A 13962-nucleotide genomic window follows, 5' to 3' on the forward strand; every position below is an offset into this window, starting at 1 on the left:
TGGACCATAGCCCACCAGGCTCCTCTGTTCGTGGGATTCTCCAGGCCAGAATACTGGAGTGGGTGGCCATGCTGTCCTCCAGCGGATCTTCCCAACCCAGGGATTGAACCCAGATCTTCTGCATTGCAGGCAGATTCTTCACCATCTGAGCCACCAGGAAAGCCCCATCAGGTGGCTGGTGGACGACGGGTTCATGTGCTGGGGCTGTAGTTCAGGGCAGACTGCCAAGGGTTAGCAATCTCAAAGTAGTCGGTGAAACAATGGTGCATACTTATTCTCAAACTGCCAGCCTTTGAGGTGAAACTCTGTAGCGAATGACTCAGATGACAGTTTGCAGCTGAAAGAGAAGGCCAGCTCAGGGTCTCACAGACTGCAGGCGCCCGGGGCTGCCTCTGGGGTAAAATCCACCCCTGGTGGATTCACCCGAGGGCCGTGTTCGCCTCCCTGCACACGGGCTCCATTTTTCCATCCAGCTCATCCTCATCATTCTGTGAGCACAGATCAAGAGCTCTATTTACATAAGAACAAATTCACGTGTGGAAGCGTCCGATCAGGAAAAGGAGGTTCAGAACTTACAAAGCGAATAGATCAACAGAGCCCTCTAGCCAACTGCGTAAGACTAATCCGAGCTGGCGTCAGGAGAGCATCTCTGATGTAAACACGCAGGAACGTTGTCTAGAAAATCTCCAAATGGACCTCCTGTGCTTGGTATCTCTTCACAAAGAGGAAAATCCAGGTAAAGGCACCTGATTGCTAAACTCCACAAACAAAGAGGAAGAGAGATTTTCTGTTAAAGATCAAGACAGAAAAGTTATCCTTATTTGCATGACTTGAAAGCAGCTTGCAAATGGAGCCCCGGTCTGTGCTCTTACCAGGCCCCTGCCCAGAAGAAGCGATTCTAACTCCTGAGCACCGGCTGACGGATAACCGACACGTTCCGCGGATAAAGCAGTCTTCAGAAAAGCTTCATGTATCATCTTGCTGCAGATTCTCGGCAGCCAGACAGCCTTGCCCCTTCTCCATCCCGCACGCTATTTATGTGTTTCCATTTACATGAATCTAGTCTATGCTTGTGCCTGGTTGATTTTTCAAGTTAATCATAGGGCACTTGGGGAAAGATTAATGTCAGGAATGCAGAGGTTCAGCAAATTGTGGAAGAGTTTCACCATACAATTAATCTCTCTCTTCCCGCATTACAAAAGTGCAAGGGACAAAGGCAGAGAGCTGTCATAATGCAGACAGCACAGGTCTGTCTGGAAGAGCCGGGGGAGCCAGCTGTGAAACGCATAGGAAAATGGCTCTCTGCTTTAAGGACTTATAGATCATCCCCTTTGTGCATCATTCTTTCTTGCCAGGCTGTTGTTTAGTCGCTCAGTTGTGTCCCACTCTTTGTGACCCCATGGACTGTAGCCCACCAGGATCCTCTGTCCATGGGATTCCCCAGGCAAGAACACTGGAGTGGGTTGTCATTTCCTCCTCCAGGTCTTCCCGACCCAGGGATCGAACCCGCGTCTCCTGTGGCTCCTGCATTGCCGGTGGATTCTCTACCACTGAGTCACCGGGAAAGCCCCTTCTCGCCTGATGCTTGTACCTCAATCCCATTTCCCACTCAGCTGTCATTGTCCCGACGAGAGCATCGTAAGCTGGGCCATGGGAGCAAGTGGAGATGGCATCTCAGTTAAGGCAATGCCACGCTCTTGATGCTGAGTCTGACCTCTGTACCTAGGACAGAATAAATTCTCAGAGGCTGAACTCTGGGTGAACTAGAAAAGAATAGCTTTATTGCTTTGCCAGGGAAAGGGGTTTGCCCCAGCGGGCTAATGCCTTCAAAACTCTGACCCCATCTGGAGGGGGTAGTGAAGAATTGTATGGTATTAGTTAAAAGAGGGCGTGATCAGCTCGTGGACACTCTTCTGATGGCTTGGCAGTGAGGGAGTGGAGTCAGCATCATCAACTTTCTGGTTCCGAGCCGTCCAGGGCCTCCGTGTTTGTGGGCAGAAAGCAGCTAACTTCTGTGTAGTGAGGGTTTCAGTATCTGCAGAAAGCTCCAAGATATCTTCCTGTGTATCCCTTGAGGGGAACCAGGGCCCGGCTCCAAGGCTGCCCTACTGTTTCTTGACTGCTCTTTCCTGGTTTCGGCACCCCCTCCCTTCCCTGATTGGCAGCTGTTTGAACCTTCCTGTTGGAACTCAGAGAAGGTCATGGAGCCTGAATGAAGCCTAATTCCTGTAATCAAGAAACGGGGGACACAGACGTCTTTTGTGCCCAGGAGCCCCACAGGGTCCTGCTCCATCTCACTCTCGTCTCCTCAGATGCCCCTCATATCCTTCATGTCCAGCTTTATCCATATTCCTCTGCGATCAAAACCCTTTGTAGGACACGTGAAACAAACTTCTTCCCTCCAAGGCAGGGCTCTCTCTCATCAGCTGGTGAAAATGTGGCACCCAGTGGCTCACGGGACCTTCCTAGTGCTGTGTTTCCCCTGAAGCAAAGGTTCAGGATGGCCTAGTTCAGTGTTAGTGGCAACTTCACAGAGAGAACCGCCGGGTGGACTCACAAAGCGCCAGGGTCCTGTTTGCGGCCAGGCCAGTAGGAGCAAGAGTGTGGCCAGAAGGGCATTGGGTGCCGGCTGCGGGGGGTCCTGTGCGGGGCAGGGAAGGGCAGGCACGGAGCGTCTCCCTTTCTGGGTTCCTGGGCTCCGGCTGCACTGGTTTCAGGGAGCTCCCCCTACATCAGCTGGAAACCCGCCGGAAACCAAGGCAGCTGAGTTCTGCTTCCCGTTCCTCACACGCACATTTCTGTGGACTGAAATGACCCCAAAGTCACAATAAGGCTTTCGAGCTGAACCCTCTATGCAACAGTAAACATCCATCAGATAATGACAGTCATTCTCTTCCTTGCAAACGAAATGGAAGGAAAAATTAGCAGATAAGGTTTCAGATCCTGATCCATGACCTCATAACATAGATGTACTTACTTAAAATGTCCCCCTTTGCCTTCCACTAAGGAAGCATCTTCTCCCTTTCATTCTTGACTTTGGTCAAAGAACTGAAATGGTGAGAAAAAAAAATGATGAAAATCCTGCTCATTTATGATTCGGGGTCCTGTGTTATCAGAGCTGATGGATAGCCTACCAATTAGATAGTTTTACAAGAACTGCGAACTTAACTCCACAAAGCTCTCTTCATTTAGGAAAACTCACACTTGGCGCTGCTCTCCCGATCCGCCCCACCCTCCCCTTCCCCTCTGTGTCACACATCCGCTCTCTGTGTCTGCAACTCCATTCCTGCTCCGTGTGTGGGTTCATCTTTATCATTTTTCTAGATTCCAAGTATATGCGCTAATGTACAATATTTGTTTTTCTCTTTCTGGCTTACTTCATTCCGCACTTAGTATTACAGGTCAACGCAAAGCAGAAAAGACCCAGAAAACCTCACATGCTTCTTGATGTATGTACCGCGGTGATAAAGGAAGTAACGACTACTCTCATCTCTAGAATGGCCACTCTGCCAGCTGCTCTGATTACACGGTGGGCAGTGCGCTTGCGATCTGGCAAGGTGACCACGGCCACCCTGCCCCTCAGAAGGAAACCAGGGATCGCCCCTGCACCGCCCCGCTCAGGGCAGCAGAGCCCTGAAGCGACACAGAGGCAAAGCTGGAGCTACATTCAGGTCTGTGCAGCTTCAGAGTGCACTGTTTCCACTCTGCTGTGCTAATTCGTGCAGGTGGATGGGAGGCAACCTTGGCTTCCCGTCCTCCACACAGACGTCACATCCACACAGCCCATGATGCCCAGAGGACAGGTGCAGAGCAAACTCACCGCTGCCGGTCCCCAGAGACACCAGCCCTCCCGTTTCCAGCCGCACTCCCTGTTTCACCCTCGAGCAGGAGACCCCGTTTGCAAGCCCTGGAAGGCCCCCATGCCCGCCTCCCCTGTGTATACTCACACAGGTCTACACTCGGCCCTTCTCCGGGGGCATGACCTTCACCTGCACAAGGTCATTGCTCTCATGGGTGGGAAAGTGTGAGTCGGGAACATTAGGCTTCATGATCTTGAGCTTGTAGTGGCTGAAATGTAATAAACTGGGATAAGTCTGTCTTGTTTTTGAGAATAAATATGTTGCACTTTATCCATGGCTTGGATCATGGGCAGAGCATAGGCAGTAGAGCGCCAGCAGCTGGAAAGGTTTGACCCCACAAATGCAGCGTGTTTGATCCAGAGCCTTCTGTATAAATATGCAACGTGTTTATGTGGCCCATCGGTTGCTGTTAGGGCACCAATAAACCCCCACAGGTGGCAGAGTTGGGGACACAGCCACACTGGTGTCCGTAAACGAGGCATTTATTCAGGGCATCGCTCCAGTCTGCTGCTTCGGGAACCTCTTCTCCGTCTTCTATTCATGAAGTGAACACGTGTTTCTGATCAATATGTAGAGATCAATTGAATGATATCATTACAAGAAAAAAAGCAAATGAGATCCAATGCAAATATGTCGATTCTAGTTATAAGCCTACTCTGTGATTCCCACAATTGCTTGTCCCCAAATGTAAAAACAACGTGATTAAACATCATTTTAACTTCTGTTTGCCAGCAAACACCAGGTCCGGAGTGTGCTCCACCCACTCCCTAGATGCAGAAAAGACCTGGTCTTTTTCTAAGAGTGGAGCCTCCTTCCATCCAATCCCACTGACCAAAGAGCTGCCTTTGCCAGCAGGGTGAGGTAACGTCCCCCAGGCCCCCAGCGTCTAAGAATCTCTGCGGAGTTTCCGAAGAGCCAACCTGTTCTCTCCATCTTTCAACAAAATGCAGTCAAAAAGCAACCGTGTCCTTAGTTTTCTAGAATTTCTCTGACTGAAATTTGATTTTTAGCCTCTAAACTTGCCGACAAAGGTCCGTCTAGTCAAAGCTGTGGTTTTTCCAGTAGTCATGTATGGATATGATAGCTGGACCATAAGAAGGCTAAACGCCGAATAACTGATGCATTCAAATTGTGGTAAGGATGTGAGAGCTGGACCCTAAAGAAGGCTGAGCACCAAAGAATTGATGCTTTTAAACTGTGGTGTTGGAGAAGACTCTTGAGAGTCCCTTGGAATGCAAGGAGATCCAACCAGTCCATCCTAGAGACCAGTCTTGGGTGTTCATTGGAAGGACTGATGCTGAAGCTGAAGTGCCAATACTTTGGCCACCTGATGCGAAGAGCTGACTCATTGGAAGACTCTAATGCTGGGAAAGATTGAGGGCAGGAGGAGATGGGGGTGACAGAGGATGAGATGGTTGGATGGCATCACCGACTCAATGGACATGAGTTTTAGCAAAATCCAGGAGATAGTGAAAGGCAAGGAAGCCTGGCATGCTACAACCTGTGGGGTCATGAAGAATCAGACATAACTTAGCAAGTAAACAACAAAATTTGACATTTCAAAACCTTGCTTGCTATACAGCTCAATCCTCTGTTCCTAACCATCCACACCAATTTCTACTGCCCTCAGCATGAAAGAGCTCATTTACACGGAAGGTACTCCAGGATCTTAACATGAAGACAGCAACTGCTCCCCACTTCCCGCTCAAGCCAAACACTTTGGGTGCTTCCACCCCAGTTCTTTCCTCTTATTTCCCCTTCTTATCCCAACTGCAACTGTCTAATCATCTGTCAGAGGAAGAGAGGATACGCATGCCTGGAGCACCCTCGGCCCAGGGACCATCCTCCCTGTACTGTGACTCTGTCGCCTTTCCAGCTTGAACTGAGGGCCACCTGTGCTCCATGGGGCCTCAAAGAGTCGAACATGGCTGAGCGACTGAACAACCCGTATTCCATGCACAATGATACATTCTGGCTCAGTGACCATGTAAATTACAGCATTTGGACGTGTTCCCAAATAACTGTGAGATGGAGAAAGAGAAAAACTGTGGCTGCAAATTTAGTAGGTGCACTAGGAAAAGCTACAATGATAAACCTTGGTTTTCTCTAGGCAGATAAAAGGTGGTAGTCATCTGCAGCCCCACTAAGTCAGAAAGGCTTGAGAGATCCCAAAGGAAATGAAGGGCAAGGTGGACTCCTATCAAAACCAAATTTTCAATTCCAGGGAACTTGAGGACTTTTAAGATAAAAATTACAGTTGGACCATCGCACTTCAATTCACACATTTCTTTGTTTTAACTTTTTCATCTGTGAAGTACAGTACCATCTTCCTACTTAATGGCATTATAAAATAACTGGTGAGACATGATAAATCTGAATTATTTGTGCACACCCTGAATCTCCAGTAAATAATGGAGGAAGGAGAGGGGGAAATCAGAAAGCATCCGTGGATAATAGAAGCAGGAGCCATAATCACCAGGTGTTTGTTGGGAACTAATCATGCCATAGACAACTTGATTGCTTTTGTGATGGAATTACAAGATTTACAGATGAAAGCAATGCAGCTGATGTATGTCTAGAATGACGACTGCAATATAATACACTTGATACAGTGTAGCACAAAATCCCGCTTGCAAAATACATCTGTGTAGGTTGGGACTGTCACAGAACAGAAAGCCAAGGAGAGGCCGCCAAGAAATGAGTAAGAACAGATAGAACTGCTTCTTTGGAGCCTCCTGTAACCCTGACTGACAACAAAGATGACCTTGGATTTGATGCTGAAAAATCTGTTTAAAAACCAACAGTCAAAGGATAGTCAAACATGTCGCCCTTGCTGAATATTTGGAACTACAGAAATGGTACCAAAAAAATGGTAAAACCATGGATCACAGACCACAGATTCTTGAGCAAAAACTAAAAGTTTTATCAACTCTGGCAAAACACATATTTTTTGTTTTCCATATCTCTCATGCATGTGCTCAATCACTAAGTCGTGCCCAACTCTTTGCGCCCCAATGGACTGTAGCCCTCCAGGCTCCTCTGTCCATGGGATTTCCCAGGCAAGAATACTGGAGTGGATTGCATTTCCCCCTCTAGGGCAATCTTCCCGACTCAGAGATCCAGCCCACGTCTCCCTCGTCTCCTGCATTGGCAGGCGGATTCTTTACCACCTGAGCCACGGGGGAAGCCCAGTATCTCTCATGAGCTACTAGTAAAACTGGAAAAGTAGCTCTAATCATCATGTAGCATTTATCAAGTGCCTGTTGTATGCCAGATAATGACTTAAGCATCTCTCACGGGGCTCCCCTTGTCACTTACCAGTGAAGAATCTGCCTGCAATACAGGAGCCATGGGAGACTCTGGTTTGAACCCTGGGTCAGGAAGGTCCCCTGGCGGAGGGTATAGCAGCCCACTCCAATATTCTTGCCCAGAGAATCCCATGGACAGAGGAGCCTGGCGGGCTACAGGCCATGGGGTGGCACAAAGTCGGACATGACTGAAGCGCCTCAGCACGCTGCAGGCATGCGCCTCCTGTGACTGAGACCCACAAGGCGGATCCTGCTTCCACATGCAGTGTGAACACTGCTGGCGTCCTGCCCTGGCCTCCTCCACTGCTGAGCATCAAGGCTTCCAGTTGAAGGATACCCCTTCCTACTCCACTGGCCTTGACCCTGCTGGAGCCTCTGTTCCCGGGAGCTTATTCCTCCCCAGCTCTGTCTCCTGCAGAGACAACCTGCACCCAGCTAACACAGGGACACCCAGGCTGGTTCCGGGCTCCTTGTCTCAAAGGGGTCCAGCCTTGCACACCACCTCTCTCTGCAGAGCTCCCCATGGAATCGGAGGGAGTGCAGACTCTAGCTGAGTGCAGAGGGAATCAGAGGAGTGCAGAGGGAATCAGCTGAGTGCAGAGGGAATCAGAGGGAGTGCAGACTCTAGCTGAGACGACATCATCGCCCCAGCCTGTCCGGCTTCTTCCCTGCTTCCTTTTCTCCTGAGACTATCCCCTCGGGCAACCAAGTGCATCCAAATCTCTCTGCTTCTCGAGAACCAAATTCAGAGTGGAGCTGGCAGAGGAGGAAAGGGAGCCTCAGGAAGGGTCGGTAACTAGGTGCTGGGTCGTACTGTGAACTGGCAGAGCCAGAGTCTAGCCCGGGCTGCCCTCTAGGACCCGCATGCCCAGAGGGAACAAGGCCGTCCGACAGGGTGGGCAGGGACAAGAAGGGTGCTGACCATGCCTGAGCCCTGCTCCACCGCCCTGGGCCCTACCGCCTTCGCCCTTCAGGCAGGTTCGTCGCCGAGGCTGTAAATTGCCGTTTGACCACGGCTGGGCCCGAGGAGTTTCTGTCCCTTGCAACCACGAATCTGGAGGCAGCATCCCTGACGTGAGTAGGGAGGCCAGGGGTGAAGCATTAGCTTGTTTCCGAGACAAGGTAACAAGCTTGTTCTCAGACACATTTAAGTGGAGGTGCCCAAGGAGAGAAGAGATGTCCACAAAAACGCTTTCCTAAGAGAAGAGTCGACGATGTGGACGAGACAGAGCGGGACCCGACAGGGACGAGGACCCCACGGCCCGGCAGAAAATTGAGAACCTTGAAGACAGAGGAAAACAGTCAAAGGAGACCAAATACTAAGAATGCACTCATTAACCATAGTCAAGGACCTTCAGTTCTTTCTCCAGGACTATAGATGATATTCTGGGCCACATCGTGTGAGCTGTCTTATAGATACTGAAACCCCAGGTGGACGGGATAACTACGTGATGACCAGACCGTACCCAGGACACGAGCTGCCACACTCTGAGAACTGGCCATAAAGAAATGGGGGAAAATGGGCCCTGGAACTGAAGATTAGCTGTACCTAAAGCAACCAGCACGAGCTGATCAGACCATCGAGGACCAACCTGAAGGCGACTGTCAGAGATGACTGTTTCTGGATGTAGATCCCCCCTCTCCCGCACTCCGTCTAAGCTCCTGCCCCACTAGTTGGGGGCTGGTAGGGGGAGTCAGGCTTCAGACAGATGTCTGCCCCCCTCCCTCCCTAGTTCCCAGCGTCTGAAATACAGCAGACTGTCCTTTCCACCATCCTGGCCTGTTTAGCGGCTTTTGGGCAGCAAGAAGCCAGACCCCACCACACCTCTTTCACTAACAGAAAAAGGAAATAAATCCTGAACTGGGTACTGATGATTTGCACCAAAATAAAGATATGGAAGGGGATGCACGTGTGTGCTCAGACATGTCTGACTCTGTGCGACCCCATGGACTATAGCCCGCCAGGCTCCTCTGTCCATGGGATTCTCCGGGCAAGGATACTGGAGAGGTTGCCGTGCCCTCCTCCAGGGGAATCTTCCCGACCCAGGGATTACACCCGAGTCTTCTGAATCTCCTGCGTTGGCAGGCAGAGTCCCTCCCACGGCACCACCTGGGAAGCCCACAGAGGGGACATTCCTGGACAGTTTTCAGGCGCGGAGAGTAGGCAGGGCTGTCAGATTTTACAAATAAAAATGGAGATGGCGCCTAGCTTCAAGTGTTCTTCAAGACACTCTGTGCACGGAATCTGTGGAGCTGCTAAAGGAGAAAGATAAAGAGCGATGGGATCTAGAGGCGACTTTGCTGAACGTGCCGATCAGTTATCAGAGAGTTGATTCAACACCTTTACACCATGAAACCTCTGCACCTGGTGTTACGTCTCTGGATTTAGTGTGCCAGCATCTCCAGTGTATCCTGGTTCATAGTTGACGGGAACTGGAATAGAAATTTGTACCCTACTGTTGTGTGAAAATTGTGTAAATCTTAATTGTGTCGAATTGGTTCACAACGTCTTTCAGGTTTACTGTATTCTACTTCTCTCTACATTCATTCTATTAATTTTGGAGAATTCGATATTGAAATTCCAACTAAAAATCTTAATTTATCTACTTAAAACAAGCAATTGTAGTATATAGTGGAACTATACGTAATTTTGTTCTGTATTTTCTATGTCTCCTATAAATACGTTATCGTATTTTCATAACTTAAAAAATAAGAAAGAAAGAGACAGACAAGGAGAAAAGAAAAAAACAAAATATTTTAACGATTCCCCTGATAAGATATTCAGATCCTTCCATTTATATAGGTTTCTATTGATGTTTCTTGGTAAAAAATGTTTATTATTTTCTACATCGTTTCAGTTCAGTTCAGTTCAGCAGCTCAGTCATGTCCTACTCCTTGTGACCCCATGAATCGCAGCACACCAGGCCTCCCTGTCCATCACCAACTCCTGGAGTTCACTCAGACTCACATCCATCAAGTCGGTGATGCCATCCAGCCATCTAATCCTCTGTTGTCCCCTTCTCCTCCTGCTCCCAATCCCTCCCAGCATCAGAGTCTTTTCCAATGAGTCAACTCTTTGCATGAGGTGGCCAAAGTACTGGAGTTTCAGCTTTAGCATCATTCCTTCCAAAGAAATCCCAGGGCTGATCACCTTCAGAATGGACTGGTTGGATCTCCTTGCAGTCCAAGGGACTCTCAAGAGTCTTCTCCAACCCCACAGTTCAAAAGCATCAGTTCTTCAGCGCTCAGCTTTACAGTTGCACAAATTTTGTACAAAAGTACTTTACATTTTATGCTCTTCTAAATGAGCATAAAATACCTTCCTCCTCTTTTCTAAACAATGACCCCCCTCATCCAGAATCTTCTCAGTCTCTGCTTTGCCCACACTGAACAGAAGCCCTCATTCTTGACTCTGCCAAATTTCTCAACGATCGCTGCTTATTCATATCCAGATCTGGGTAAACTTCTCGAACTATTCATACTTACAGACGCCCTGGCTGGCGGCGTCTGCTCCATCTCCACCAGGACGGGTGCACTGCACCACTGAACGTGCGTGAACTCCTCTCTCCCAGTCCGGGCTATTCCCCGCTCACCATGACTTCTTAAGAGCGTGTGACATGACTGGTCTATTTCTTCTGAAATCTGGGGCTGCCTGACTTCTGTGACCCTGAGTTACTTTGGCTCAACCGCGACCTCTTTGGCTCTCACTTCTCTATCTCTTTATTGACTTTTCTTCCTCTTCCCCCCTCAAACTTCTTCTTAAACATGAACATTTCCCTGAGCTAATTCCTGCATCTCTTACCAGTTTGTTCCTTTTTTTTTTTCCCCCTTCACTAACAAATTCACCCAGTAGCACCATTTCCCCCTCTAAGACACTGAGGAAGAGTTCCATTTTTACTTGAGCATTTAAATTCAACCCACCCAGCCCGGGGTGGGGATGGTAAATGTCCCTCCTGTTTCCTTATTTCTGTTAATGGCACCTGCCTCCTCTCCATCGTCCACACCAGAAGCTCTTCAGTCGCCTTGGACTCCGTCCTGTTTGTTCCTTCGGGCCGAGGAGTCGCCGTGTCTGGTCCATTTTTTTCCTATTTATCTATCTCAGTGAAGGACAGGGGAGCCTGGCATGCTGTGGTCCAAAGGGTCACAGAGTCGGACACAACTGAGCAACTGAACAGAAACAACAAATCTCATATCTATCCCTTCCTTTCCCGTCTAGTACCACTTGAAAATGGCAACCCACGCCCGTATTCTTGCCTAGAGAATCCTGCAGACAGAGGAGCCTGGTGGGCTACAGTCCTTAGGGTCTCAAAGAGTCAGACCCGACAGAGGCTAAGAACACCTATCACTTCCAGAACCCAGATATCTCCACCGCATGGACACTGAGCCTCTTTCACTAGCTTTCTTCCTAACACTGTTTGTTCTTTTAATGCATTTCACACAAGAGCAGGTTTAATACCCAGTGCGGTGCTTTCTAGATCATGTTCCTTGCCCGTGCCTGGTTAGCTAGGAGGTAGACTGGGTATGGAAAAGCTGAGCTGAGATTCCTGGTGAAGACAGAGTATCCACCAGGTCTGAGCATCCAGCCTGCCAGCTCGGGAGGGGTGATGGAGACTGGACTTTTCTAGCACTTGGAAATGTGAGTCCGCAATTCGGAAGCAACCAGAAGACTATCTGAAGGCAGGCCAAGAGTACGTGGAGGGTGCGAGCCATTCCCTCTGACGCCCAGCCCTGCCCACGACGGTGAGAGGGCATGGACGCAGTCAGCACCCCCTAGAAACCGGTGGGTTCCTGCAGGGGGCTGGCGAGCTGCTGGGAGATATGGCTGCAGACACTCAATGTTGATTCAGGAACAGATCGGGGCTGGTTGGCAGAGAGCCGACACTCTGCAGAGGCTGTGCTACGTGAGGGGTAGCCTGGAAACAGTACAATACACTTCAGGGAGTGTTTGCCAAGCTCAGAACAGGAATGAGAACAAAGCTGGATGGTGAGCGGGCGAACTGCTGAATGAGGACTTCATCCACGCCCCCAGCCCGACCCCAGCGGGGGAAGGTGGACCGGGGGACCTGTCATTCAACACCTGTCCCTATTTACAAAGAAGCGGGAAGCCAGGACCGGTCAGAAACCTACAGCCCCTAACCTTCCCTACAGGGTATCGTCCGAATTCCTTAGCCTTTCAAAAGCAATCCCCCCAGAACTGAGATGCATTTACCTTTTTCATCTGGATTCCAGCTTTTCCCTTTACTTCTTCCCTATTTTAGTCAACCCCTTAAACCGTCGAATATATATTTGAACTTTTCCGTAATGCTTAACTGTCTCTGATCCATCCCGACATTATCTGCCCTTTAAAAACAAGGCCTACACACCCTTTCCCAGAAGAGATCTTTCTTGATCAAACTTCGCCCATCGTATCTCCCTTACCTGGGCTCCCAACGCACCTGTTTTCTAGCTTCTTTCTCAGTTCACCACGTGTGTATCACATCGAGGGGATCATCCATCTGTGCTGATTATGGCAGGATTCCCCAACCAGAATGCGAGGTCCTTGAGATCAGGAAACCTCCCGTGTTTGCCTTGGTGCCTCCTACAGTTCTTACAATGAGGTTGCTTACCTAAATAGGTAATTGTTAAATATTTCATGGTCACCATCTCCTTTAAAATGCTTAGGCCCAAGAAGGAAGATTTTTTTTTTCTCTGCCTTCCTGTTTTCGCCGTACATTTTGTGAGTTCCTCTCATTTACATTCCTCTTCCGATAAAAGCGCTTGCCATAGTAACAGTCTTGCCTGGTGATGCTCAATCTCTGGTAATAAGCAGGATGGATGCAGATGTCTTGGCGGAAGTGAAAATGCATATACTGACAATCAAAAATCCAATATGTTGGGGAAATACACCAAATGATTCTTTTTCTTTAGTTTTTTTTTTCCCCCCCTCTGAGTCTTTATTTAAAGGTCTTCCCCAAAAGATAAATATTGTCCCTCATTGACTGTATATTTCTAATTTGTTAGAAGCTTTAGGGTTTTGCTTTCTGAGTTTGTTTGCTTCTTCACACAAACCCAAGAGCTTTGAACAAGGGAATCTACCAGGTCTGCAAGAATCCCTGATAGCTGAATACAACTTGTTTTTTTCCTTCCTTCAAGATGAGAAGCCCAGGGTGAAATGAGGCTCATCCGGAGAGAGAATTATAATCACTAGACAGACGAAGACTTTTTTTCCCCTCAGTGAAACCCTGCATGGGAGTTAGCACACCTCATCCTGTTTCTGGGCTTCCCCAGTGTCAAGTGGCAGATGCGAGTTCTATCCCTGTGTTGGGAAGACCCCCTGGAGAAGGAGACGGCAACCACTCCAGTATTCTTGCCTGGAGAATTCCACGGACAGAGGAGCCTGGCGGGCTGCGGTTCGTGGGGTTGCAAAGATCCGGACACGACTGAGCGACTAATACTTCTGCTTTCACCACTGGGGCCCTGTGGATTCCTCTGCCCGCCCCGCCCTCCACAGTGAGTGGAGGAACCTCATAGCATCACCCAGGCTTGCTTTCTCCACCTCCCCACAGCCAGGCAGACTGAGGAGCTCTCCTGATCTCCTAAGAACATCTGACCTCCAAACACTGAGCTTCCCTGGGGCATTCATTCTAAGAGGCAGCCTGTGTTCCTTTTGGCTTTTCAAAATGAGCTGAGTTCCTTGCTGGTGGAGAAAAACAGGAACATATTGACAGATTGATTTCTTTTCATAGATTGATTCCCATTCTAACAGAAAGTCTGTGCTGTTCGGAAGAAACACAGGGTACCTATTTGCTGAATTT

General features: G+C 49.0%; 1 long non-coding RNA gene across 1 annotated transcript; it reads right to left on the bottom strand.

Annotated features, from left to right (window-relative positions):
• Positions 1-1759: 1759 nt before the first annotated feature.
• Positions 1760-12576, bottom strand: LOC101905776 (uncharacterized). Its single transcript, XR_009496752.1, has 2 exons — positions 3948-12576; positions 1760-3048 (listed from the first exon to the last, which is right to left on the bottom strand). It is a non-coding gene; the product is annotated as an uncharacterized lncRNA (long non-coding RNA).
• Between the last annotated feature and the right edge of the window lie 1386 nt (positions 12577-13962).

The sequence above is a fragment of the Bos taurus genome, chromosome 12 (genome assembly GCF_002263795.3).
Source record: "Bos taurus isolate L1 Dominette 01449 registration number 42190680 breed Hereford chromosome 12, ARS-UCD2.0, whole genome shotgun sequence".
Taxonomy (NCBI): Eukaryota; Metazoa; Chordata; class Mammalia; order Artiodactyla; family Bovidae; genus Bos; species Bos taurus.